Genomic DNA, 12,256 nt, shown 5'->3' on the forward strand with positions numbered 1-12,256 from the left:
GTTCCATGCCAGAATCTTTCAGTGGGACCTGTTGGACCAATGGTCCGGATCGCATCTTCAGATGCATCGGCTAATAACCCTGTCTCCAAGAACCAGGGTGTCTCTGCTGTGGTGGCTGCAGAGTGCTCATCTTCTAGAGGGCCGCAGATTCGGCATACAGGACTGGGTCCTGGTGACCACGGATGCCAGCCTTCGAGGCTGGGGGGCAGTCACACAGGGAAGAAACTTCCAAGGACTATGGTCGAGTCAAGAGACTTCCCTACACATAAATATTCTAGAACTAAGGGCCATTTACAATGCTTCTACACCAGCCGGTACTGATCCAGTCAGACAACATCACGGCGGTTGCCCATGTAAACCGACAGGGCGGCACAAGAAGCAGGACGGCAATGGCAGAAGCCACAAGGATTCTCCGATGGGCGGAAAATCACGTGCTAGCACTGTCAGCAGTGTTCATTCCGGGAGTGGACAACTGGGAAGCAGACTTCCTCAGCAGGCACGACCTCCACCCGGGAGAGTGGGGACTTCATCCAGAAGTCTTCACACTGATTGTAAATTGTTGGGAACGGCCACAGGTGGACATGATGGCGTCCCGCCTAAACAAAAAACTAGAGAGATATTGCGCCAGGTCAAGGGACCCTCAGGCGATAGCGGTGGACGCTCTAGTGACACCGTGGGTATACCAGTCAGTTTATGTGCTCCCTCCTCTGCCTCTCATACCAAAGGTACTGAGAATAATAAGAAAACGAGGAGTAAGGACAATAATCGTGGTTCCGGATTGGCCAAGAAGAGCGTGGTACCCGGAACTTCAAGAGATGATCTCAGAGGACCCATGGCCTCTGCCGCTCAGACAGGACCTGCTGCAGCAGGGGCCCTGTCTGTTCCCAGACTTACCGCGGCTGCGTTTAACGGCATGGCGGTTGAACGCCGGATCCTAAAGGAAAAGGGCATTCCGGAGGATGTCATTCCTATGCTGATTAAAGCCAGGAAAGATGTAACTGTAAAACATTATCACCGCATATGGCGGAAATATGTTGCTTGGTGTGAGGCCAATAAGGCCCCAACAGAGGAATTTCAGCTGGGTCGATTTCTGCACTTCCTACAGGCAGGAGTGACTATGGGCCTAAAATTAGGATCCATTGAGGTACAGATATCGGCTCTGTCGATTTTCTTCCAAAAAGAACTAGCTTCACTACCTGAAGTTCAGACATTTGTAAAAGGAGTGCTGCATATTCAGCCCCCTTTTGTGCCTCCAGTGGCACCCTGGGATCTCAACGTGGTGTTGAATTTCCTAAAATCACATTGGTTTGAGCCACTAAAGACCGTGGATCTAAAATATCTCACGTGGAAAGTGGTCATGTTATTGGCCTTTGCTTCGGCCAGGCGTGTATCAGAATTGGCGGCTTTGTCATTTAAAAGCCCTTATCTGATTTTCCATATGGATAGGGCAAAATTGAGGACTCGTCCCCAGTTTCTCCCTAAGGTGGTATCTGCTTTTCACTTGAACCAACCTATTGTAGTGCCTGCGGCTACTAGCAACTTGGAGGATTCCAAGTTACTGGACGTAGTCAGGGCCTTGAAAATTTATGTTTCCAGGACGGCTGGAGTCAGGAAAACTGACTCGCTTTTTATCCTGTATGCACCCAACAAACTGGGTGCTCCTGCTTCTAAGCAGACGATTGCTCGCTGGATTTGTAGCACAATTCAGCTGGCGCATTCTGCGGCTGGACTGCCGCATCCTAAATCAGTTAAAGCCCATTCTACAAGGAAGGTGGGCTCATCTTGGGCGGCTGCCCGAGGGGTCTCGGCTTTACAACTTTGCCGAGCTGCTACTTGGTCAGGGGCAAACACGTTTGCAAAATTCTACAAATTTGATACCCTGTCTGAGGAGGACCTTGAGTTCTCTCATTTGGTGCTGCAGAGTCATCCGCACTCTCCCGCCCGTTTGGGAGCTTTGGTATAATCCCCATGGTCCTTTCGGAGTTCCCAGCATCCACTAGGACGTTAGAGAAAATAAGATTTTACTCACCGGTAAATCTATTTCTCGTAGTCCGTAGTGGATGCTGGGCGCCCGTCCCAAGTGCGGATTGTCTGCAATAATTGTACATAGTTATTGTTCACTAAAGGGTTATTGTTATGAGCCATCTGTTGAGAGGCTCAGTTATGTTTCATACTGTTAACTGGATATGGTATCATGAGTTATACGGTGTGATTGGTGTGGCTGGTATGAGTCTTACCCGGGATTCAAAATCCTTCCTTATTGTCTCAGCTCTTCCGGGCACAGTATCCTAACTGAGGCTTGGAAGAGGGTCACAGTGGGAGGAGCCAGTGCACACCAGGTAGTCTAAAAGCTTTCTTTTAGTTGTGCCCAGACTCCTGCGGAGCCGCTATTCCCCATGGTCCTTTCGGAGTTCCCAGCATCCACTACGGACTACGAGAAATAGATTTACCGGTGAGTAAAATCTTATTTTCTGCGAGGTACACTGGATTCCACAGGGAATAACAATGAGGTGTAGAGTTGGATCTTGAACCGAGGCACCAACAGGCTAAAGCTTTGACTGTTCCCAGGATGCCTTGCACCGCCTCCTCTATGACCCCCACCTCCAGGCACTGGAGCTCAGTTTTGTTAACCAGCCCAATGCAGTAGCAGGTAAAAGAGACGATAACAGTTAGTAGCCACAGCGAACCACATTCTCACGACAGAACAAGGTACCAGCAGCTAATGCCATACAAACCCAAAGAAGCTAAGTGCGCCAGGGTGGGCGTCCTGTGGAATCCAGTGTACCTCTCAGAAAGAGATTTAACAAAGGTAAGTTCTTACCATAAATCTCCTTTTCTGCAGCGGGGTACACTGGTATTCCACAGGGAATAACATCAGGTGATGTCCTAAAGCAGTTCCTCATGGGAGGGGATGCACTGTAGCAGGTACAAGAACTCGGCATCCAAAGGAAGCATCCTGAGAGGCAGAAGTATCAAAGGCATAGAACCTAATGAACGTGTTCACTAAGGACCACGTAGCCGCCTTGCACAATTGTTCTAGGGACGCACAACGGCGGGCCGTCCAAGAAGGTCCAACAGACTGAGTAGAATGGGCCTTGATAGTTGCAGGAGCTGGAAGTCCAGCCTGTACATAAGCTTGTGCAATCACCATTCTAATCCATCTGGCCAAGGTCTGCTTATTTGCAGGCCAGCCACATTTATGAAAACCAAAAAAAAACAAAGAGGGAATCAGATCTCCTAAGGGAGGCGGTTCTCTTCACATAGATAAGGAGAGCCCGTACCACATCCGAAGACCGCTCTTTGGAGGACAAATCAGGAGAGATAAAGGCCGGAACCACAATCTCTTGGTTAAGGTGGAAAGATGACACCACCTTAGGTAGATAACCAGGGTGAGTTCTAAGAACCGCACAGTCACGGTGAAAAATCAGAAAGGGAGACCTACAGGATAAGGCACTCAACCCTGAAACCCATCTAGCAGAGGCATTAGCCAGCAAAAACAAGACCTTAAGCGTAAGCCATTTAAGGTCCACAGACTCAAGAGGTTCAAACGGAGACTCTTTTAGGGCATCCAGAACATCCGACAAATCCCAAGGAGCCACAGGAGGAACATAGGGAGGTTGAATCCGTAAAACACCCTGAGAGAAGGTATGAACGTCAAGCAGAGTCGCAATTTTTCTCTGAAACCACACCGACAAGGCTGAAACATGAACCTTGAGGGAGTCCAGACGAAGGCCTGAGTCCAGGCCCTGTTGCAGAAAAGCCAAAAGTTTGACAGTACTGAACTTGTATACATCCTAATTCTTAGCCACACACCAGGTGAAATAAGAATTCCAGACCCTATAATAAATCCGAGTCGTAGCTGGTTTACGGGCTTTCAACATAGTTTGAATGACCGCCTCAGAAAATCCTTTGTCCCTGAGGAGTGAAGCTTCCAGAGGCACGCCGTCAAAGCCAGTGGGGCCAGATTCTGGTAGACACAAGGGCCATGATCAAGGAGGTATGGGCATTGCGGAAGTAGAAGAGGATGCTCTATCGAGAGACCATGCAGGTCTGAGAACCAATGTCGTGCGGGCCACGCTGGAGCGATTAGAAGTAGTATTCCTCCTTCTTGCTTGAACTTCCATATTATCCTGGGCAGGAGTGACACTAGAGGGAACACTTTGGCAGCAAAAAGTTCCATGGAATTGCCAGTGCATCCACGAACGCTGCTTGAGGATCCCTTGTCCTTGCTCCGAAAGACCGGAACCTTGTGATTGTGTCAAGACGCCATCAGGTCTACATCTGGTAGGCCTCACTTGTCCACTAGGAGTTGAAATACTTCTGGATGAAGGCTCCACTCTCCGGCATGTACGTCCTGACAACTGAGGAAGTCCGCTTTCCAGTTGAGGACCCCCGGAATGGACACTGCCGATTTGGCTGGCAGATGGCGTTCCACCCATCAAAGAATCTTTGACACTTCCAACATTGCCATGCAGCTTCAAAAGCCACCTTGATGATTTATGTACGCCACCGTGGTGGTGTTGTCTGACTGTACTTGAACAGACCTGTTCTGTAACAGAGGCAGGGTCAGTGTCAAAGCATTGAACACTGCCCGCAACTCCAGACTATTTATCAGGAGGAGAGATTCCTCCCTGGTCCACCGACCCTGAAAAGAGTGTTGCTCCAACACCGCTCCCCAACCCCGCAGACTGGCATCCGTCGTTAGGAGGACCCAGTTGGAGATCCAGAAAGGGCGACCCCTGCTCAATCGTTAGTCCTGAAGCCACCAGCTCAGAGACAGATGAACTTCCGGAGTCAAGGAAAACATTTGAGACCTGATCCGGTGAGGAACTAGGAACAATGTTGAATAATTCCCACTGCCTCTCTGAGCCAGAGGCACTGGCACTATCACTCCTGTGTCCAGGAGGGATTGTACCACCAAATGTACATCCGAAGGGATGTTTGTCGAGCAAAACTGGCGAGGGGGATGTTTCTTGAAGAGATGGCGTATCCGTGAGTGATGACTTCCCTTACCCAGGCGTCTGAAGTAGTTTGTAACCATACCCGGGTGAACCGCAGAAGTCGCCCTCACACCCTAGGGTCCCCCAGGGGGAGGCTCGCTCCATCATGCAGCAGGCTTGTCTGGTTTGGAAGCAGGCTGACAGGCATCCCAGGAACATTTAGGTTTGGGCTTAGAGGTTTTGGAAGTGCAAGCCTGTTTCGGGTACGCCTGACCCTTTGCTTTACTTGGAGGTCGAAAGGAATGAAAGGTGGTACTCTTAGCCTTCAGAGCCAAAGGATTAGTACATGCAGTTTTAGCAGACGCTAAGTCAGCAATAATCTTGTTCGGATCTTCCCCAAAAAGGATGTTTGCCTTAAAAGGGATCACCTCCAAGGTCTTTTTAGAGTCCAGATCCACAGGCCAGGACCGCAACCACAGAATCTGGCAAGCCAGAATGGACGTAGCTTTGGCTGCCAGCACACCGGCATCAGAGGCCGCCTCCTGAATGTAATGAAAGGCTGTGGTAATATATGAAAGACACTGTCTGGCATTATCAGAAAAAGTAGAAGGTAGCTCCGCATCAACTTCTTGAACCCAGACTTCAATCGCTTTTGTAGCCCAAGAAGCCGCTATAGTAGGTATATGCACAGCACCCCCAAGAGTGTAAATAGACTTCAAGCAACCCTCCATACGCTTATCCGTCGGTTCCTTCAGAGAGGTGATGGCAGTGACAGGCAGAGTAGAAGACACCACCAGACGTGCAACATGTGAGTCCACTGGCGGCGGTGTTTCCCAATTTTTACTTAACTCTGCAGAGAGGGGATACTGAGCTAGTATCTTTTTAGACAGGGAGAATTTATTTCCCGGAGACTCCCAGGATTACTGACGTATGTCAACTAAATGTTCAGAATGTGGTAAAACTAATTTAGTAACTTTCTGACGTTTGAACTTATCAGGTTTCTTAGACGTATCTGGAGGGTCATCAATCTGAAGAATCAGTGTGATAGCATCCACTAGGTTACGTACATAAACCTGTGTTAAAGATTCCTCATCAGAAGCAGCTGCATCAGTGTCTGATGGATCAGTATATTCCCCATCTGCATCGGATGAAGGGGGTCATTCTGACCCGATCGCATGCTGCATTTTATCGCAGCGGTGCGATCGGGTTAGAACTGTGCATGCGCCGGCGCCGCAGTGCGCCAGCTTACAATCGCCTCTGCCTGATTGAGGGCGGGCCGCAGAGGCTGCGTGATGTCACACGCAGCCACTGCGGGCTGGGGAGCGATGAGTAGCTCCTGGCCAGCACGCTAAAGCTGCGCTGGTCTGAAGCTACTCTTGAAGTGCAAAGGCGCACTGATATGCGGGGCGGGATAGCCCTGTGCTGGGCGTCCCCCCGCATGTCAGTGTGAATGATCATAGCTGTGCTAAATTTAGCACATCTACGATCATCTCGGAATGACCCCCAAAGTATCTGAACCATGAGTGGATTGTGAGAAAGAAATTGCCCTCTTAGATGACCCTTTGGTCCTAGGAGGGCAAGGGTTAGGTGTTCGTTTAATCAAGCACTGAGTTAATTGCTGTAACAGAGTTGACAGAGCGGTGGATTAACTACAGGGACAATGGGGGTCATTCCGAGTTGATCGCTCGCTGCCAATTTTCGCAGCACAGCATCAGGTGAAAAAAACTGCATTTATGCGCATGTGTATGGGCCGCAATGCGCACGCAAGTCGTACGGGTACAAAGCCCGTTGTGGTTGTGCACAGGTTCTAGCAAAGTTTTTCTTCGCACTGACGGCCGCAAGAAGATTGACAGAAAGGGGCCATTTCTGGGTGTCAACTGACTGTTTTCAGGGAGTATTTGCAAAAACGCAGACGTGTCTGGAAAAACGCAGGCGTGGCTGGGCGTTCGCCTGGTGGGTGTATGACATCTAATCCGGACACAAATAGGCTGAAGTGATCGCAAGCGCTGAGTAGGTTCAGAGCTACTTTGAAACTGCACAAACTGCTTTTGCAGAGCTCGACTGCACAAGCGTTCACACTTCTGCTAAGCTAAAATACACTCCCCAGTGGGCGGCGGCATAGTGTTTGCACGGCTGCTAAAACTAGCTAGCGAGCGATCAACTCGGAATGACCCCCAATATGTGACTGTAATGGCATAGGAGGTCCCACAGGGGGCCTAAGTCTAGTTACCAGCATAGTCAGCATATTAGAAAAAGCAGCCCAAGGTGGGTTTTGGTGTGCCACTGGTGCTGCAGGATGACTAGGGGGTGCAGAACACCCAGTACCTGGACCCTCAGCTGAAATATTTTCCTCAGGTGAAACCGTGGCTTCAGCACTGCATGAGGCAGGAGCGTCCACGGAATTCCCGCCATGTGTAGCAGACATTATTTGGAAACGTAGGGTGACTGAAATTACACAGAGAAAAATACCAAATAGTATATCCAGTGAAACACTATATATATATATATATATATATATATATATATATATATATATATGACCCTGACGCACTTAGCCCCCCTCAGGGTACAGAATATAGGGATAGCAATATGTGTGAAATAACCTGAATGGAAAACACACAGCAGCTATTGGCACACACAGTCACATGTACAATGCACAAATTATTACAAACAACAATAAAACTGTAATGGTAATACTACATAGAGCTATGTATGTATACAGATATAATAATGTACAGTAAACACTGTATGTATATCACAGAATACTTGTACTAAATATTCATATAGTTATGCACTTTTTCTTAATTAACACTATCTAAACGACATGTAGAATACTTCAGTGTCCTGTAAAAGCACAGCGCTGATGTGGCAGGTGGCTTTACAGAGGAGACTGTGCCCAGCATTCCCAGAATCAGCGCAACTGTGTGTAATGGCGCCCAAACGATGACAGGGAGCGAGGGAGATGGAGAGATTCAGCTCCAAAGCGGGAACATCTGCTGTAGATGGCGCCTGGGGCTGGGGGAGGGGCTACAGGTCAGAGCCTTATACCCTCAGCTGGACTTCACCACCAGGTACTGCGGGGCCTATGATAAACGGATTTTAGTAAATCCGACCTGTGCCCCTTGCCCTGGTGGATATAGTGGGGTCCCTGCACGGCCACAGTGTCCATTGTGATTTCGGTGGGTCCTACCTGGGGGATCCTCTTACCTCCTCCCTATGATGCGGCCACACAATCCAGGAGAGCAGCGGTGGTATGTGTGCCTGAAGAGACCGGAGCACCTACGCTGTAAGTACCCAGCAACCAGGGTGCGGGAGTATACAGCGCCGCTGGGGGAGGAGAGGGAGCCGCAGCACGATATGTCAGTATGACATATAGCACCAAGTGCCTATGATGCGGCCCTTGAAGTCTTCTTTCTTGTCAGAAAAGACTCTTTTCAGGGCTGCCTAGCACAGCTCTCCCTGTTAGCTGCCTGCACTGCAGGCACCAACTTACAAACTGAGCTCCAGTGCTTAGAGGTGGGGTTATAGAGGAGGCGGTGCAAGGCATCCTGGGAACAGTCAAAGCTTTAGCCTGTTGGTGCCTCGGATCAAGATCCAACTCTACACCCCGATGTTATTCCCTGTGGCATACCAGTGTACACCGCTGCAGAAATGTTGTTTTTCCTGTTAATAAAAAGTGCTTTAAAATGTTTTTAAGGTACAAGTTCATAATATGGGGCTACCTGGCTTAGCATAACTTGGTGCTTCAGAACATCAGTAAACTTGCTCAGAATATTAAGTAAACTAATTTAACACTCAAACTGTTACTTCTAATAATAATGTTACATATGTAATACGTAGGGATCAATCCAATTAAGTGTGAATGGTGCGATGTGCCGTTGTCACAGGGTTTTAATGCTGGCAACATCAGCCGATTTTGCACCCTTCGCCTGAACTCACATAAAAATGCTCAGTCATATAATAATAATAATTATTATTATTATTATTATTATTTTATTTATATAGCGCTCTTCCTCCAACAGGACTCAAGGCGCTTTACAGACATCAAAAACAATGCACATAGGCCCTCATTCCGAGTTGTTTGCTCGCAAGCTGCTTTTAGCAGCATTGCACACGCTAAGCCGCCGCCTACTGGGAGTGAATCTTAGCTTTGCAAAATTGCGAACGAAAGATTCGCAATATTGCGAAAATATTTATCTGTGCAGTTTCTGAGTAGCTCAAGACTTACTCTTCCAGTGCGATCAGTTTAGTGCTTGTTGTTCCTGGTTTGACGTCACAAACACACCCAGCGTTCGCCCAGACACTCCACCGTTTCTCCAGCCACTCCCGCGTTTTTCCCAGAAACGGTAGCGTTTTTTCACACACTCCCATAAAACGGCCTGTTTCCGCCCAGAAACACCCACTTCCTGTCAATCACACTACGATCACCAGAACGAAGAAAAAACCTCGTAATGCCGTGAGTAAAATAACAAACTTCTTAGCAAATTTACTTGGCGCAGTCGCAGTGCGAACATTGCGCATGCGCAATTAGCAGAAAATCGCTGCGATGCGAAGAAAATTACCGAGCGAACAACTCGGAATGAGGGCCATAATACAGAAGATTTAAGTAATACAGCAATAGATAAGCAAAACAGACATAAAAGAAAACCTTGAGCACACAGAAAGCATAATGCATGATTGGTGTAGGAATTTTGGGTAATAACTTCCAAGGGTTGTGTATTCCACCCTCACACGGTACCAGGTGCGGCAGCCATCTTGCGCGCATTGCGTAGGATTACTCAGGGTGGAATACTGTACCCCTAGAAGAGATAACACAAAATGGAGAGATTGCAGAGTCCTAAAGTTCAGAGTAGGGTTATAACAAAACCATCAGGTCCATATATTTTTCATCCCATCCACAAGCACACCACATGTTGGGCACACTGCGAAGGTTACACTGTGGGAGACGAGCCATACAAGGGCCAAATGCATGTATGGGAAAACTGACATGGCTGTAGTAGTATGCTATACCCTGCACTGAAAGATCCAAATGAAGCACCTCACTGCCCACGTAGGAACCATCTGAGGCAGCCATCTGGGGTGCACTGTGTAGGTTGCTGCTGGCAGGGTATGCAATCAGGGGAGGTAAACATTACAGGAATGGCATACAGTGGGGTGGAAGAACGCTTTAAGAAGAAAAAGAAGAGAAAAACACATTTGCAGGAACCAACAGATGGAGGAAAATTGAATAACATTATTTTGAGAAAATGATAAATGTCCTGGTCTCATGGGAGCAGTGTGTGTGAATGTGAGAATGTGTGGAGCACACTAATGTTCAATGGAAATTACCCTGCTGGGCCTGGGCCTGATGCTCACCCCCCTCAGTTACCTGCTCAGCTTGAGGGGTAGGCCCGGGGGCAGTCATGATGTTCTTGGATGGAGGGGTAGTAAGCATTGGTCCTGGTGTTCTCATGGCAGAGTCGAGGAGAGACCACATAATGATCCTGAGCTGCAGTGTTTGTGGAACTAGTTTAATTAGAGATTCTAGCTTAGTCCAAAGTCCAAATCCAGTTCAAACTCCAGTTCTAACTTCATTCTTAAAATACATCCTTAACAAATGTATACTTCACAAATGCTTGCAGACCAAGTCCTGACTGCAGGCCTTGATGACATTGCTCTTAAATGCTACAACTATCGGGGAAATTCAATCTGATCGTAGATGTGCTAAATTTAGCTACAATCAGTTTCCCAGACCTGCAGGGGGACACCCAGCACAGGACTAGTCCGCCCTGCATGTCTGGCTGTGCCCCCCTCCCACACAGGTGCAAAAGCATCGCACGCCGGCGATGCTTTTGCACTCGCTGTGTAGCTCCCTGCCTGCGCAGCCTAGCTGCGATGGCAGATGGCTACCCGCAGCCACCGCGGCCCGCCCCCACAACGGTCTGAACATGCCTGCGTTGTCTGGACCACGCCCCGGCCCATGACTGCCTCTGCCTGTCAATCATGCAGAGGCAGCAGCAGCCCTGAGATACTGTTAGCATCTCACTGGGCCTCCCTGTGTGCGCACGCGTAGTGTGCCTGCTGTGCGTGCGCACTCCACAAAGGGCTTCACACTGCGATCTCTGCCGCTGCAGCGATCCAGTCTGAATTACCCCTACATCAGCTGGCAAAGGGGGAGATGTGCAATCAGAACTTCAGCTAATTTACAGAGGGGATTTTGCATTGAAGACAGATCACAGACAGTGATCTTTCTCGGGGTGTGAAAAGTGTAGCCAAACAGAGATGATAAACTCAGATATACAAGCATGAGGATGGTTTTTTTACCTGTGAAGGTGTGGTGAGCACTTTTGCGCAAGTTCAGGCCGCCGTAAAAAGTGTGGCCACTGTCGAGAGGACTCGCACCTGTGAGATCATCGTGGATAATTGGATTGACCCTTTAAACTGCTGCTACTCATGCTTTCTTCTTAATTAACTCTTCCGTGTGCTTTTTTTATTTTTTTCAAAGACTTCCATGATGCCTACCCATTCTTTCCTGACTGACTGACTGACTGACTGACTGACTGACTTACTGACTCTGACAGACTGAACTGAGAGTTTGCCCTCAAGTGTTTTCCCACATTTTTACACGGCAGATGCAACTGTGTCAATGCTGCTGAGCAGCCTCCACAGCTATATTGTATATGTATATATATATATATATATATACACACACATACATATGCTAAAATTAAAACACAGTAGTGTAAATTCCTGGCGCAAAAAGTTGTCAGCCCAATCTAAATCCTCTACAGATCAGTCCAAATAACAGATCAAAACAATATTCAATGAAAAACAGATGAGAGGATAGATCAAAGGCGATAACAAATAAATACTTTTGATATACGTCACATAATATGGTGTCCTTTTGGATATTCAATCTCTCAATTTTCCCATGATATCCAGATGTCAAACATGCAAAAAAGAGAGATAATACACATGCATGGGTGGTATTGCTTTCAACAATTAATATAAGCAACCAATGAGTGTCCAGAAAATGAAGCCTGAAGTGCTGGACCCAACTTGATAGTAGATGAGAATAGTATCTCGCCACCAATTTATCAATATTTTGTGGACGTACCGAAACTCACATTAAAATGTGTAGGAACAGGTGTATAAAGGTATCTTTAAACTGCTATTTACCACGTGATGTAACACAGAAAAAGAGCTATTGGTGGCGAGATACTATTCTCATCTACTATCAAGTTGGGTCCAGCACTTCAGGCTTCATTTTCTGGACACTCATTGGTTGCTTATATTAATTGTTGAAAGCAATACCACCCATGCATGTGTATTATCTC

This window comes from Pseudophryne corroboree, chromosome 3 (assembly GCF_028390025.1).
Source record: "Pseudophryne corroboree isolate aPseCor3 chromosome 3, aPseCor3.hap2, whole genome shotgun sequence".
NCBI classification, from domain to species: Eukaryota; Metazoa; Chordata; class Amphibia; order Anura; family Myobatrachidae; genus Pseudophryne; species Pseudophryne corroboree.